The 17,896-nt window shown below is 45.1% G+C and overlaps 1 long non-coding RNA gene across 1 annotated transcript in view; it reads right to left on the bottom strand.

The window, feature by feature from the left end:
* The window catches only part of LOC148431493 (uncharacterized), a 32,443-nt gene extending 16,002 nt beyond the window's left edge, over window positions 1–16,441 (bottom strand). The window contains exon 1 of the long non-coding RNA XR_015877087.1: window positions 16,259–16,441. This is a non-coding gene — a long non-coding RNA (uncharacterized LOC148431493). The remainder of the gene's footprint in view (window positions 1–16,258) is intronic.
* Between the last annotated feature and the right edge of the window lie 1,455 nt (window positions 16,442–17,896).

Below are 17,896 nucleotides of genomic sequence, written 5' to 3' on the forward strand. Positions count from 1 at the left end.
ACTGCGACCCGCGGGTGAAGACGGCTCCCGCAGGCTGTTAGGGCAGGGCGCTTTTTGCCCTCCTTCTGGAGGGCAGGGCGCTTTTTGCCTTCCAGAAGGAGGGTAGGGCGCCGCGCTCCACTAAAACAGCGTAGCGGAAACGCTACTATAGGTCGCTAGCGATATCGCTAGTTTTAATGTGAACCTAGGGTCCATCGCTAGCGACGGTGGGAACGCGCAATCGCCGGTACACACTGAGCGATGTAGGCAATTTTGTCATTTAGAAACGGCAAATCGGCCAGACATCGCTCCAGTGTGTACCCAGCCTAAGGAGTGGACTATCCAGCTTTAAAAAGGTAAAGTACACACAGCAATGACATTTATGTGCAATAATATTTCAGTATAATGTGTTACCGGCCACAGATGCAAAGTAGAAGAACAAGTCTTTGGAGGTGTCAGAAGTAGGTCGGCGAGCTCCTGGGTGTTTCCTATCTTTAGAAGAACCTGTATGATATTCAGCACCTGATTAAAGATACCACACCAGGAAGTCCCTGCATGCTGCCATATCTTTCAGGGGTTGGGTACGAGATCCCGGCGGTCGGGATGGCGCTGGTCAGAATACCGACAGCAGCATTCCGACACCCATAAGAAAACGAGGTAAGTCTACTCCTTACCCTCTCTCCCCAGTGTCTAACCCTAACTTCCCCCTCCTGCACCCTAAACCTAACCCTCCCCCCTAGTGCCTAACCCTAATCCCACACCTTAACCCTCCCCCTAACGTCCGATACTTACCTTCGGGATCCCGAAGCTGTCGAGATTTAGGCGCCGGTATTTCGCCCGACTACATCCCACCTTCCAGACATAACATCTTATACGTTGTTACTCTTCACTGAATGGGTCAACTTAAACCACATCCTCTGCAATGTGATCCATTATGGACAACAAAAAGATAAAAGGGGCCTACTTATCAATTTTTTTTACTAAAAAAATAAATAAAAAATAAAATACTAAAATAATGTAAAAAGTGTGGTGAAACACCCTTTCATTTTTTTTTTTTTAATCACATACATTTATTAAAGGGCAATTGGAGAAGTTTTTATGAAAAACTATCCAATCCCTTTAATTCACATATTTTTAGTAAGCAGATCACATATCCCATACTTGTAATGGGAAATGTGATCTGCCCAGATTTTCTAAAAATATATTGTGAAAATACAGCAGGAAGCCCTGTGATAATAACTAGGGATGAGCGGTTCGGATTCTGTGGAATCTGAACAACGGGGATCAGAGTCAACCCGAGCCGCGGTTTGGGTGTTCCCACCTGACTCAGATCCCACTGCGAGGCCGAACGTCATCCTCCTGACATCAGATTCTCACGAGAGTTCGCCTCTACATAGAGGCGCCGAGACCGGGACTTGGCGCCATTTCACTCCAACGCTCCGCACGCCGCTCTGCTGATTAAGTGGTTGCGTCCAGAGACTCACAAGTGGCTGTACTGGTAAAGTGACTGTATAGGGGGCATACTGCACGCTGATTTATTCTGTGATATACTCTGCTGATTAAAGTGGCTGTGTCCAGACTCACAAGTGGCTGGCTGTGTGCAAAAAAAATAAAAAAAAAAGTTTACCAAAAAAAATAAAACATTTTTGTACCCCACTGTGTATACAGGCACCGTGACTGCTTGGGCAGTAGCCCTCTGTGTATAAAAGCACCGCGACTCCTTGGGCCTTAACACAAGTACTGTGACTCCGCAGTGAGTGGCAATGTTCCATAGATGTGCTTTAAACTGCGGTGTCTGTGCCGCTGCTCTGTTGCTTAGTAACCAGCCAGCTCACAGCAGCCTTGAAAACATGTTGAAAACAATATTGTGAGCTGTGAGGTGGTCTAAATTGACTGTAAATTAATGTTATTGAGGTTAATACTACTCTAGGAAAAAAAAAACCAAAACCAGTCACGGCAGGTTTGGCAAATCCAAATCCGGACGACAAATCAGAGCCAAATCCAAATCCAGCAAAAATGGTCTGGCGCACATCTCTAATAATAACGCCACCTTTAGATGGCGTTATCCAGGGTTTCTTCTGGTTCCCTGACTCCTGCTCTGCTCCAACAGGCAGAGCTGCCCCCCTGTGATCAGCTGTGTGGTCTAAATAGACCACAAGCTGATAACTATAACAAAAAAAAATAAAAAAAGTAAGTGTTAGAAAAACCACTTACCTGCATCCAGGGACCGGAGACTCTCCTCTGGGGCTCCGATCAGCTGGTCTCCGGGCTCCTGCACTGTGACCCTGGTCATGTGCTGCCTAGAATAGCCGACCGGTGCCACAGTGCAGGAGCCGGGAGTCCAACTGACCGGAGCCCCATAGGGAGGAATTCCCCAGAGCACCGATTACCGAGGTAAGTGAGCATGGGGGGGGGGGGGGTTTGGTTAGTCAGCAGTGCGTGTACAGACACCTTCTCACTATTTTTTACGAAAAACACAGTGGAGAAGACTGCGGAGGGGATTCGCAGGGACGGAGCCTTAAGGCAAGCTCTGTCCCTGCGAGGGATTTTTGAAAAATTCCTGTGAAATTTCCTCAATTCGCAATGCAAAATTTAGCCGAAAATATGCGTATTGAAATTTGAAGAGCAGATTGTAGTTAACAGGGCCCAAAAACAGAAAACCCCACCGTAAACAAACAAGCAGAAATTGTTACAATTATAATACATAGTAGTCCTATTTCTCACCCTATCATCCTCAGCAAACTTCATTTACAATGGCGGCCAGCACACTTGTGTATTACTAGTACCGGCAAGCAAATCACTGCGTAAAGAAAAGAAAAAAACAAAAACCACCACAACCCTATTCCTTGCCACCAGCATAATGGGAGCTAATTATTACACCTCAGTAAGATTGGCAGGAGAGCTCTGCATGGAACTAAAGAAATTATGGGGAAGAGGATGCAAACAATGTCATCTACTGACTGACTAGCTCTGTAAGACTGCATACCAAGCACCACCATAGAAACTAGGCAAAGCCTTGTAGTGAAAATATTTGGTCCCTGATGATTAAAAAACAAAAAAAAAAAAAAAAGGGTTACAGACCCTTTAAATGGTCAGTTCAAGTATATAAATGTGTCTAGTACGTACCTATAGGCCACCGGCAATGTGATAAACATTTTCAGCAAACTGCAGTTATATATTATCACGCTTCAGTACAAACCTCATTTATTGACACACACACACACAATGAAGTAGCATTATCTTACCCTAACTAAATATTTATCTACTCCATGGAAACTATAAGCAGTATATGGATTCAGGTTTCAAGTCAAGCGATTGATTCGTAAATGGAAAAGTATACACGGTTAGAGTCATCCTTTGCATAAAAAGCAATTAAAAGAATATGTATAATCAGGATCGAAAAGCCCACAAATAAAAGTGGCACAGCCAGGCAACTAACAACATTTATTGTCTCACAGATAGGTTATTACAGCCAGTATTAGTGTAAAGGTTTAAGACTCACAATAAGAATGCTGGGTAGAGAATAAGCAGCACCTACTTCTGAAAATAAATTTCAGGAGATTGTGCAAATAGCTCCTAGGGGGCATGTCCTGCTCTGGCCAATTGGCTTGTCTGTGGGAGTATTCTGCGTCACTCGGGGGCGTGGCCACAGCTGGAACCTATAGTACTGAGCACAGCATTCTGCCAGTGGGGTTCTGCGTGGGCGGCACGTCGCCAGGACTGAATGGCAGATTAATTTACTGCAAAAAAGTTGCAGCAATGCCACGGATAATGAAGACACTGACATGCAGCTTGGTAAATAAGGCATCCAGTGTAGAATTATGGGGGCATGACGGGGAGAATAAGACACACATATATATATATATATATATATATATATATATATATTTCCTCAAATATTTCCTTACCACACTATAAAAACACATACATTTTGGAATTCTAATAAAACCATACCTGGGAGGTCGCCCAGCAATCAACCATGTCAGTGAAGCCAAATGTTGCCTCTGGAACGCTATGGGATAGAGTTAGTAAACAAACTAAAAAAGGCGTCTCCTGTTCGCAAACGGCTTATTGCCATTTTTAAATTAATGAGGCTGCCCAGACAGCCTATGCTGAGAAGGGCTGAGCCGAGCAGGAGAGAGTTCACATCTTACGCAAACAATCACCATATCCCCTGCGCATGTGCCGTTCAGCGTTTGTGATGTGCGATGAGCATCACACAACTAGGACGGCAAAGCGGAGAAGACAGAGAACCGGGACAGGGGAGCGGAAAAACAGCCTCTTGTCTACATATTTCCATGTCAGCAGGCAGAAAGACACAGAACACATCCCAGAGATTATGGCCCTCATTCAGACCCGCTCGCTAGCGGGTTGATGTTGGGGCACTGTGGGTAAGCCCCGGAGCGAGTGAGAAATTCACTCGCTACAAACGGGGCGGCTGTCGATGATCGACAAACGGAGGCATTCCTGAAGGAACACTGTCGATGATCGACAAACGGAGGCATTCCTGAAGGAACACTGTCGTCTGTGGGCGGCCCTACTGACATCACTCGTGATGTCAGTAGTGAGCTTCCTGCTCTAATAGTAGTGAGCTTCCTGCTCTTAGAGCAGGAAGCTCACTGGGGCTTGCAGCAGACGAAACCCTCCCACAAGGGTCTCGTCGCAAGCTCGATGGTCACGACCATCACCTGGCCGCTCGCAAAAGCTGTGGGTGGTCACCCACAGCTTAGCGAGCGGCCAGGAGGCTGGATAAAAAAATTTTTTTTTTTTTTTTTTAAAGCGCCCGCCCTCATTCAGAGCGAGCGCTCGCTTTTTGCGAGTGACTCTGAATGAGGTCCTATGTGTTTTTTCATATAAGATGAGAGGCTTCACTTATATACAGTTGCTGCTGTATATTACAGGAGAAGGTCTGTATGACAAGAAAATGACCACGACTCCTTAGCGGAGAATGGCGATGTACGGAACAGCATGCTACATTCTGAAACCGCTTGGCAGTATTGGTTGGGTACGGGATACCGGTATTTGGAATCCCGGCAGTCAAAATCCCAACACCGGCATCCCGACAGGGTTAGGATACCAACACCTGCCGGTAGGTATCCTAACCCTCCCCGCACCCTAATCCTAACCCACCCGCCTCAGTGCCTAACCTTAATCCCTAACCCAGCTACTTACCTTCGGGTTGCCGACAGTCAGGATTCAGGTGCCGGTATTCTAAGCGCCAGCATCCCCTTTGCTGGAATAATAACCATAACCCGGCAACATGATCCGGACACTCTGGTAGGTTATGAAATATTGTTTAAACAAAATTAAAAAATATATGGATCTCTGCGCTTAATTATGTAATCGATGTAGATGAAACACAATTGACACAATATATAAGTTATTATATTACCACTGAATGCTCCAATCTGTTTTCAGGTGTTTCATATTCTCTCACTGTTCTGCCAGGTAGCCTGCGCTTTATATAGCAGGCCATCTATGGAGTAGACAGGGGAGTTTTTTGGATACCTACCTGACTATATTTCATACCCTCATGGTATATGTGATAGGTCCTCTCATGCTCCATTCACTACATTATGTACATGGAACACAGCAGCCACCTACCCCTTACTAACAAGTGAGTGGTTACTTTTCTATTTCGATTTTAGTACAATACCTGACTCTTTGTATGTTCCCTTTTGTCTATAACTACCACAATATCTTAACGATTTATCTACAATACTCTAATATTTATGTGTTGTGGTCTTTATGATCAATTGTGCGTACGACTCATTTAACCTGGACATGTATGATGTATTATGCCGCAATTTCTTTGGGTTATAAATGTTTCCGAGCAAATTGATTTAGGGACACGCAGAGAGTATTTGGTGGGTGGACACATTCTACCACAGTGCTCAGATGTAGCAGCGTTTTGTTTCAGTATCTGATAGATATTATTCTGATTATCACACTTGTTGTACTGTCATGAGATTTTTCACCCAGGCTACTTTCAGATTTTATTATGGGTATGTTATAATGTATCATGTTTTGCAACCATTAGAGACCATATATGATGTCATAGAGACCCATTTTCCTTGTACTTGGTTACATACTATGAATAATTTTTTGACTGTCTTTGATCTCTTGCATGTTGTATATCCTTGTATGAGACTTATATTTATCTCATTGGATGGTCTCATTTCCTAATAGAAGAGACTTTACTTACATACTCAATTACCAGCAGGTAACCATCGGATGGTTATATAATTCTCCGACTGATTTGGTTTATTCTCAAATACCCTGCTTAACCATATATATATGTTGTTTGTCCTCTATTTTGTCTGTCCTGAACTTTACTTTTATTTATATTTCCAATAAACGTTAAGTTTTACTTTATTATAGCAGAGAATTGTGCCCCTACAATATACAGTACTTTCTTTTCTTTCACTATGTAGTTTACTCTTTTGGGTGCACCTCCCATTACTTATTGGGGATTATTTCCCAATTATTACTTTTTGATTAAGGAGTTTTTCTCTGCTGTCACATATTAATACCAGTGCTTGGGCTTTCCCCTCAATCCCCTTTTCCCTCATTTTTTACAATATATAAGAATAATATTACTAACGATTGTTTTATTTATATTGACCGGTCAACCAAATGATCAATAAGAGGAAAACCTTTGGATACATTGAGATAACCTGAATATACCTGAGCACCTGCTAACCAGTATATTCCGAGACGCGAGACCAGCGTTCCCGGTGGACACACGCTGATAGTCGGAGTGGAGGCCGGGATCAAGACGCGGCTGGAACAACATCACCTCTCCGCAAGGTTAGCCGATTCATTGTCGCCTCTCCGGGTACATCAGCCTCCTCCGACACCTGCACGCTCGTACAAAAACCTGGATGTGGACATATCAATATCACATACTTGAATCCCACATGAGGTTGTCTCTCAGGATATGAAGCTGCATGGAGAATGTTTTGATAGAGCATAAAACTACTTTAACTACTGGTGAGAACATCGCAATATTAATACACGCAGGTGTGGACTTTCAAGCATTATCTAATTTTGCACTGGAGAGAATATATTTATATATTACACACACACATATACACACATTTTTGGATTCACCTCCTTCAGCAATCCTTTTTTATATTGAGACTGTTTAATAATTTTACAGCATTAATGTTTTTGTGATTGTTTTTTTTTTTATTTAGTTATTTATATTGACCGGTCAACCAAATAATCACTAGTAAAATTATTCTTAAATATTGTGTCAATTGTGTTTCCTCCACATCGATCTTCTCAAACAGAAGTAAAGCTCAGAGATTTATATATTTTTTTAATTTCTAGATACACCCGGAATCCAGGTGTTTATATGTGCTGCCACAAACGCATTTTGTTTTTCTGCCGCTAATTTAATACAATTATTATGCGGATTTATTCTTTTTTTTTTTTTATTTGGACAAACATACTCAATTCAATTCGCGCTGGGATCGGTTATTCTTTATTGTATTTAAACAAAAATAAAACTTTTTATTGCTATAGTGCGTAGATTGGGTTCATTATATATATTGATGCTACATGAAGGCGAGGATACAAGGACACTTGAGAGCTATGGAGATTTCCCCATTGAGTTGCAGTCAATAGATCTACATTAAAAAGGTCGACAATGTCTAGATAGACACATGGTAGACAGTAAATAGGTAAACAGGGTCAAAAGTTCGACATTGAATTGTTTTTTGTTTTTTAGGGTTAGGCACTTACCGAAGGTTTAGGGTAAGACACCAGGAGGTAGGGTTAGGCAGTTAGGTACCAAAGGGAAGGTTAGTGTGAAGATTAGGGTTAGAAACCGAAAGAAAAACTCCATGTGTCAAAATTTTTTGTGTCCTTTAGACCCTGTCGACCTTTTGTCCCTGTCTAATACGTGGGGTCTATCTTTTATACCAAACCCCTACCCATTAGGGGAATTTAAAATGAAAGAATTCTGCTTATTTCCAATGCTGGTTTATCGGTCCAATTAGTTATATGTGAAAATGGTCTAAATGGTTGAATATTACAAAAACCATAAATTCTGGCGATGATTTATACTGTTCACAAACAGGGGACGATTCCATTGTTTTTTAAGGCGGCTTTGTTTAGGGCACTCGGCAAAGCAATTCAATTGTTGCTCCATTCTGGCGTGATAAGCGCCAGTGCCGGCATTTCTGCTCGCACCCTCAGGAGAGTACGAGTACAAATGTGCAATAAACCTGTCCTGGTTAGGGCGCCCTAACCAGGACAGGTTTAGCAATTTTACGCTACTAAACCCGGTCTAATTGGGCGAGCGATAATTAATGGACGCCCAGAACAATTGAATTGCAACACTAGGCGCTAATTGCCACCCACAAAACCTGGTGCGGTTGCTTTCTTTATCTACAATCTGTATCTCCTGTCACATGGACACACATGTACTGTACATAACATTTTGTGTGATGCGCCCAACATCATGTCCTCCTCTGGCCTCAGTATCCAACCTCACTCAACTATTACAGCTTAAAAAATTAAAATCGAGGCTTTGGCTTAGCTTGGACTGGCATTGCACTGCCTTGCCCCAAGTGTTGTGTGCGTTTCCTAGCAGTGCCGACATTAATATGCCCTACAGCAAAATGGTCTGCCCAGCCTCCCCTCGCTGCTTCCAGGTATCCGTTAAGTTTTGGGGTTATCCCCCACTGTGTATCACATTTCTATGAACGGTTTCCCTTGTCATCCTGTTCATGGGCAAGATGAAAAACATGTATTTCATATTTTACATTCACATACTGTAACCACTATAGTGTGCCCAAGGGTATCCGGATTTAAGAGCGACAGTGTCCAGATAGACACTAAATGGGTTGACAGTGACACCAGATGGTCAACAGGGACAAAAGGTTGACTGTGCAAAATGTCAACAGGGACAAATGGTCGACACGTGAAGGGACAGTTAAGCTGGGTACACACTGACAGATACATTGGCCGATCAATTGATCGGCCCATGTATTGCTGCCCGCCGGGCAGTGTGTACCCGCGATAGGTCGGTGAATGTCGGCGTTCACCGACATATCGCATTTGCTGTGCAGCACAGCCAATGGACAGATATGTCTGCAGACATCTCTGTCCATCGGCAGGTGTGTTTGGGCCGTCGGCAGATCGCCCGTACACGCAGCGGCAGCCGCGAGGAGGGGGCCGGGACACGCCCCCCGCCGGCCGGGACACGCCCCCTGGTCGCCGGGACCTGTGGGCAGGCACAGATGATGGTTGTTCAGTGTGTACGAACAACCATCATCTGCAGATATATCTGTATAGTGTGTACCCACCTTTGGGGTTAGGCTGCCTCCTTTGTAATATGGTTTTATTTCACGCTAATGTAATGTGCTTTTTCGGAGAAAAACTATATAATTATTCTTTTTAAAATGCACATCTCAAATTTAAGATGTGTACGTCAATTGTGTAACAAATTTACTTTCTATCAAACTAAATATAAATGTAGCACAAATAAACTTATTTTAAAATGTATTCAATCCTATTGTTTAATGGTCTAATTCAGAGATGATTTCACAGTAACTTCACACATCTCCCCGATTATAGATCACCTGGTAAATACCAGACGCTGATCACAGAACGAATAGACCAGATAGCCATTTAACTAGCGGTAGTAAATCATACCACAGTCCTATTAGTCAGCCAGTATAATGGGAAGCAGTTAATATCCCAACAACCGGGATGCGGCTGCCAAAATCCCGGCGCCGGGATACCGATCACCGAGACAAGACCGGCGCCGGAATCCAGACATAACTGGGGATGCAGACGCCAGAATCCCAGCAGCCCAATCATAAGGACACCAAGGCAAGGTAAGTATCAGCCGCGGGGAGGTGAGAGTTGGGCACCCCCAGGAAGACTAAGGGGTCTATTTACTAAGCAGTGTTAGGAGACAGAGTGAAAAGTGATAAGGTGCCAGCCAATCAGCTCCCAACTGTCATTTTTCAAACACAGCCTGTGAGATGACAGTTGGGAGCTGATTGGCTGGCACCTTATCACTTTCTTATCACTTTTCACTCTGTCTCCTAACACTGCTTAGTAAATAGACCCCTTAGGATTAGACAAACCCTGGGAAGGGTTAGGCACCACAGTGGAAGAGTTAGGGTTACTATACTTACCTGCCCGTCGGGATCTCTCATCAACGCGCTTCCGGCATCGGTATATTCAGCCGACTGGATATCATGACCAACCCCATTATAATATCTTCTACCTCTTCATGTTAAACATTGTTGTTAAAAGGCTGATGATGGCAAAGTTGTGATAACCAATAGTATACAAGGCCAATATTTAGGTTCTGTGTTAAGGGTTGAACCAAGTGGGGGCATCTATAACAGGCGCAGCGAAGGAATGCACTTGCAGGTCGTGACCCAGTATCTTTACTGCGCACGTGCGCCCATTGGACCGCATGCAGTACAGCCTACTGGAGAAGGATGGGCAGATCCTCCTCCGGCGATACTGTAACCTATACATGCCATGGCGACACGCAGATGGTTCATCTATAGCGATAGAGCTCTGAAAAGATTTTAAGAGCTTTAATTTGCTCAGACCCCATTAAGAATTATGGAGACGGCGGTACTCTGCGCTGGCAGGAATGCTCTCTAATAACGCTCGCTTTAAGCTTTTCCTAAATAGCACAGATACTTAAATCAGCCTAAAATGTGTTTAAGCTTTGATAAATAGGTCCCTAATATAGATAACACAAGCTACAGCAACGTCTTAGATATAAAAGTTATGCTGCAGGAAGAAACCAAGCACAGTTACATAAAGGGGGTCACTGACCCCCACCTAGACCTAATACAACAGAGGAACACCACACATTTAACCTCCTTATGCCCCAAAGCCGGGACCACGACTAAACTGTGCCCTTTGTGCCTGCGTGATCTAAATGCCGTCATATATACCAGAATGGCAGCTGCTGAACGTCAAGCTAATAGGGATATATCAAGATGAGGAGTTTCTCGGTTCCTCCCCAACACAGGGCCTTTTGTTTTAGGACGGTCGGTAACAAGCTTCAGCCCATTCATATACAAAAAAAAAAAAAAGGAGAAGCGGTAATACATCTAATGATTGCTGTTCCAGTAACAACTCTTCAAATACCCCTCTCCCAAATTCTATACATTGCAAGTTACATGTATGAATGTGTATCTGTACCAGTCACAGTTATGATTCTGTCAGGTACTGTACACTGGTGTCGCTCCACCACTGCCCTCATGGCGAACCAGGCCCCAGGGAATGACACAGAAGTGTGTAATACACACAATTTCCCAATGTCAAGAATGATGTATGTCTGCATTTACAAACAACTCCGCATACAGATGTGCCCTCATACACCTAGCCTCAACACGCCACGTGCCCTCCTACACCTAGCCTCAACACGCCACGTGCCCTCCTACACCTAGCCTCAACACGCCACGTGCCCTCATACACCTAGCCTCAACACGCCACGTGCCCTCATACACCTAGCCTCAACACGCCACGTGCCCTCATACACCTAGCCTCAACACGCCACGTGCCCTCATACACCTAGCCTCAACACGCCACGTAGACCTAATACACCTAGCCTCAACACGCCACGTGCCCTCATACACCTAGCCTCAACACGCCACGTGCCCTCATACACCTAGCCTCAACACGCCACGTGCCCTCATACACCTAGCCTCAACACGCCACGTGCCCTCATACACCTAGCCTCAACACGCCACGTGCCCTCATACACCTAGCCTCAACACGCCACGTGCCCTCATACACCTAGCCTCAATAAGCCAGGTGGCACGAGATGCCTCGTGTAAGTGAGCTGCCAGGTCCAGTGCGACTGCTTGCGCAAATTGTCCTCTTAGCCCAAAATTGCGTCATAGTTGCAATGTGATGTGACTAGGACGCACCAGGAGACTGCGCTGATTAATGCGATATGCGACACTTATCTGCGTGTAACAGAGCCTGTAAATGAAGCACAACGGAACCTGACGAGGAAAAAAGCTGCAACCGCTACATCGAAGCACTTTGTATACAGATTCAGAGTCAGCCGCACACAGATATAAAAGGGTCGCAAATCAAATTAATCGGCGCAGTGTCCTGGTGCATCTTAGGTGCATTTTCGGGCAAAACAGAAAAAAAAATATTTAAAAAATAAAATTTGAAATCCGGACCTGGCAAGTCGAGAGGGGCCGTTTGGCGTGACTGCAGCAATAGTGTATGCGGACACTTCTACATATGAAAAAAGTTACTTATTGCCAAATTTAGGAACGTATTCAATTTGGAGCGAAAAGCCGATTCCACTATTCCCCGTATTCAATTTGGCCGACTTTTCTTGAAAACTCAATGCATCAGACCCGGCGAAAAATTATCACCGAGGAGTAGGTGGCAAGAAAGTGCAGAATTGGGGTTTTGGGGTGCAGACTGCCAAAAACCACCTTGCACCCCTTGGGCAGTCCCCGAAAAGGTTTTCTTAAAAAAAAGAAAAAAAAATTTTTTAAAAAGGTACCCTAGTAGTTTTGTTTTGGGGGCAAAAAAAAACAAAAACAACAGTTGGGGGGACAATCTTTAAAAATAGCGTAATAGACTTGGGGGGTCCCCAAGTATGTCCCAGGTGTTTTTTTTTTTATTGCAGCTGGTTGCGGCAGGTGTATTTTTTACGTTTTTTTTAATACTTCACATTAGCCACTTTAAAATATGCTAGCACCCATTTTCCTGTACCCCAAATTTGATGGGACTACTTATTTTGCCCAAAAAAAAAAAAAAAAAAAAACTTCCTAACTGCTATTCTTCACCACCTTCTTAAAAATGCAAAACAGCAGCTATTCAGACCGTTTAAAGACCCCACATACCTTTAGCAGGTCTATTCGGGGGTCCCTTAAGTTAACCCCCATGTCAGAGCATCTTTTGGGGGGTGTCAGGCTGACTTCCCCAAAAATGACAGGACTTTTCGCTGATTACGAATTTGCCAGGTCCCGTTTTCGCCAATTTCAAATTGAATTTGGGGATACGCTGGGACACGCGCAATACTTTTTCGCACCTGAAACCAGCGATGACGGCAAAAAGAACGGCCACGGCCTTTTCGCTGCAAGTTGAATGCGGAGCTTAGTGTTCACAAATTTTCTTTGGGTTGACGCTTAAAATGTACGTGGGACCTATACACAGAGCGCAACCCCCAACTGTAACATGATATAGGTTTCATACAATTATAATGTAGCACATTGTACTTGTCAGTAATACACAAGAACACATCCCATGCATGAAGCAGGCGAGAAACACCTCCTGATGAACACAGATTATAGTTACACAGGTGCCATGTCACTAAACCAGGGTCATGGGCAGAGCAGCATACAGAGGATGGCAACATTTAGCTGGCAGAAGAATATATATATATATATATATATATATATATATATATATATATATATATATATATATTTGGCAAAGCTCAGGCTTGCAGTTAGACTATGCAAGCTTGGAAACACTTTCTGCTGACATATAGGATCACAGGAGACCTTCATCTGACTCAGCACAGGCCGAGCCCCTAATGGCTTGTCACCCGCCGCTGGCCATGTTTTTCCAGCACGGCGGAGGCAGGAATGTTAGGAACAGACACTGATGTGAATACAGAATTAAGGGGTTTATTTCCTAAGCCTTGGATGGAGAACCTACCAGCCAATCAACTCCCAACTGCCATGTCACAGGCTGTGTTTGAAAAATGACAGGAGCTGATTGGTTGGAACTTATTTCCACTAAGTCTTAGTAAACAGACCCCTAAATCTTCAGCAAGTTCATGAAGCCCACCAACCATTCGACAGGCCAGTCTGGGAACATGACCAGGGTTGTTTCCATAACATATGGTTAAACTGTTTATTTTGTTTTTTTTAAATAGACAAATTGGGAGCATATGACTAATTCTAGCGCATGCCAATTTCATCCCAGTCATCTAAGAAATATTTCACGTATCTATATTGGGCAATTCCAGGCCTCGCTAAACAGATCACTATGGCTGCTTGGTGTCCAAAACATAGGATTTATTATTGTTGCTATTAACTTATACAGTGCCAGCAAATTCCATAGTGATTTACAAGTTGGAACACAGTAATAAAACAAGACTGGGTAATAATAACCGGCGGACAATGAGGTAAGAGGAGCCTGCTCACAGGCTTAAGGTGCATACACACGTAACGATTTTTTGAACGATTTGTCATTAACAACGTAGATATCGTTCAAAAAATAAAAAATAAATAGCTCAGTATCTGAGTTATAACATTGAACGATAATGGTTCAAGCGCGCACCCGTTTGTAGTTATTGTTCATTTCAGACTGTCCAACATAACGATTTTCATTAAGGTTAAGAACATTTTTCGTTCATCGTTGTAAAAATCGCTCATTACACTTCAAAAATCGTTCACTTTTTCAAGGGAAAATCTGATCGTTACGTGTGTATGCACCTCTACACTCTATAGGTCAGTTTTGCTTTTTTGTATCTACTCACTATTAATAAATTACGATTTGTCACCAAAACGACGCATACATACACTTTGGGCTTCATTTAACAACGAGCCCTTTAGCCTTTCCAGGCTTCGCCGAGCCCCCGCCGTGTGGAATCGCATTGTGCGCATTAGGAGACGGCATTCGGTTATTCGCATTACATAGCAGCCATTTGCTGCGTGTGGTAGACTGCTGGCAACACGGCGAAGGACGGTACTGCGGAGACGGACACCGCAAGATCTCGCAGGTAAGTTACGTTAAATACTGGCGGCACATTAATTAGTATTACCGTGATACTAAACAGAATATTCTGCCGGTAAATAAGCATTGTTAGAGGAACAGAGCCCTTAGTGAGAAAAGAGCACATGAGATGAACTGAAGCTGAACAAAGGCCATTATAAAACAGAGTAGTAACCCTTGTCCTGTCATTTACAATCAGGGTTATGAATATATATCTTTCAGCCAGTTGGAGAGTATTAATTAACATTCCACAAAACGTACGCTGCAACGCTTCTAATGCAAAGCAGTGAGGTCCCAAGTCCTGCCACAGGGACATCAGTATGTAACATAATATGTGCCCAGGCTCTGCCCTTCACGCACAAGCTGCCAGCCTGTAACCAGGGAGTAATCTATGCTGTTCTCTTCACTCATATTTACATCACACCTGACAGCCAGAGGCTCCCAGCATTTGTGACCTGCACAAGACACAGCTCCCCATAGCTACCAGCACCATCCTATAGCATTGTAAAGGGAGGTACAGCAGGCATCAGAACCCCCTCACCCCCCCCCCCATAAGAATCAGAACCCCCACCCCCAGTAAGTGTCAGACCCCTGACTCTTGTATAAGGGGGCAGATCGCTGCAATACAAGACCCATCCTCCACAGCACATCAGAGTGATGCCAGGCCCCCTAAGCTCTGCTGCATGCTAGACCACCGCTCCCTGTCCTGCTCTATCCTGGGTGGGGGAGAGAGACACACACAGGGGAGCTTGCGATAGGGCCCATCCCTGGTCCTTCATGCAGCCTCATGGTAGCCACACAGACAGACAATGTGCTATAGGGGGTGGGGAGGCGATGTCCCACCCTGATCCCTTTGTCACACTGCACAGCACAATGTAGCATTCCCAGCACCCATTCTTCCTCCATACTAGCAGCCCATGTATGGCAGGCTGTAGCCCATGTCTTGTATGTGATATGCAGCCCATGTATGTGACTCACAGCCCATGTCATGTATGTAATATGTAGCCCTTATATGTGATCTCCACTGCCCATGTATGTAATTTAGTAGACCATGTCATGTATGTGATATGTAACCCATAACCATGTATGTAGTTCTGTAGCCCATGTATGTAACCCACAGCCCATGTATGTAAATCTGTAGCCCATGTATGTGACCCATAGCCCATGTATATTCTGTAGCCCATGTATGTGACCCACAGCTCATGTATGTAAATCTGTAGTCCATGTATGTGACCCACAGCCCATGTATATAAATCTGTAGCCCATGTATGTAGATCTGTAGCCCATGTATGTGACCCACAGCCCTTGTATGTAAATCTGTAGCCCTTGTATGTAAATCTGTAGCCCATGTATGTAAATCTGTAGCCCATGTATGTGACATGTAACACATCATGTATGTGGGTCCCCTCTACCTCCCCCTCCGGGCACACAGGCCGGCTGTGACCTATAGCTGATGGTCAGTCGCAGGGAGCGGGCCCCGGATCTGGGCAGCAGCCGCCGTGTTACAATGTATCACATCCCATTGTCCCGCTACCTGCAGACTCCGGGGGATTCCTCCTCCAGCGCTGCCCCCCAGCCGGGCCGCCGCCTATGGCACACGGGGGACCATCCCGCCGCTCTCCGCCCCTCTCCCCGCTCCGGCGTCCGGACAATCTCGGCGGCTTCTTTAATTTCACCCCCTTTGACGTCACGATTTGGAGAACGACGTCTCACCCATTGGCCCGCCTCCCACCTCCTTCCTGCCTCCTGGTTGGCCGAGGTTTGTGCCAGTCGCCCAGCCCCACTAATCACCTGGGTCCTAGCGCCGGCCCCGATCTCAGCCCATCACGTGTGAGAGTATAAATGATGAGGCCCCCCTGGGCTGAAGAGCTTACACTCCACTGCTGTGTGTACCCTCCTTATGTGCTCCAGCATATGCAGTGCTCCTGGATCTGCACACTGCCACTGGCTGGGATGTCATCTCCTTCCAATGAGTAGTTTATTACAGTAGGCAGTCACAGAGATAGTCATTGCTATAATTATAAATAATAATAGTAATAATAAGTATTATTATTATTATGGTTGTTAGAGAGAAAGGGACATTTATGACGCTGCATAACATTCAGGCAGGTGACACCTTTGGGACATTGCGCAGCTATACTTTGCACAAATGTGCGCAGGTTATAGTGCCCTGATCATAGACGATTTATCTGGGGAGGTGGCGGCCAGTTCCGCGCGGGTCCGCTCCCCTTTGTGCCAACACACGCGCAGAGAAGACTCTGATACATGCGCATGTCTCTGGGAAATTGTCACCGCCATTTTCCCCATGCTTTCTGTAGGACGGTGGAAAGGTGAGTATAGTCAGGGGGTACCCGGGTACAGAGTGAGCGCTGTCACCCCCACTTGACTCAGTGGACTTATGTGCTCCCATTATAGATACAGTAGAGCTTATTTCCCCTTCGTACTAGGGACCTGAAAGTGACGTGAGTGCAGTTCCACGCCCTTTAAGGCCACCTAAAGAAGAAAGTTGTCCCCTCGCCCTGCTTCGGGCTCGGTGGCTCGCTACGCTTGCCACAAGATTATATGCCCCCTCTATGCCAACATGGATGGTAGGGAATGACGTTGGACAGTAGCTGATGACGTCAGGGTCCTCTCCACAAAGGGAATTTAGATATTACCTTATAGATACATCACAGCAGGGCCGCTACTAGGGGGGCTGGAGGTGCACGTGCAACGCTGCACCCGGCGCCAGTGTCCTCCGGCGCTGCAGAGAGGCTCCAAGCTGGACGCCCGCTGAGATGTTATTACCAGCGGGCGCCCGGCTCCTTCTCTGCAGCGACACGGTGGAGCCGGAGGCTAGAGTTCTCTCCTGAACTCCAGCTTCCGGCTCTCCCCACGGGCACTATGGGAGAGACATCATGATGACTCCCCCATACTTCCGAGGAGCAGCCGGGCGGACCGGACGCGATACTGGATGCAGGAGCAGGGTTCAAGGTATGTATTTTTTTTTTAATAAGCTGCACTACAGGTGCATTATTATGGGGGCATAGACATTACCACAGGGGCATTATTATGGGGCATGGCCAATACAGGGGCATTACTGTATAGGCACTATAGGGGCATTACTATTGGGGCATGGGCACTACAGGGGAATTACCTCAGAGGCATTACTATGGGGGCATGAGCACTACAG

This window comes from Taudactylus pleione, unplaced genomic scaffold (genome assembly GCF_031769625.1).
Source record: "Taudactylus pleione unplaced genomic scaffold, aTauple2 ptg002223l, whole genome shotgun sequence".
NCBI lineage: Eukaryota > Metazoa > Chordata > Amphibia > Anura > Myobatrachidae > Taudactylus > Taudactylus pleione.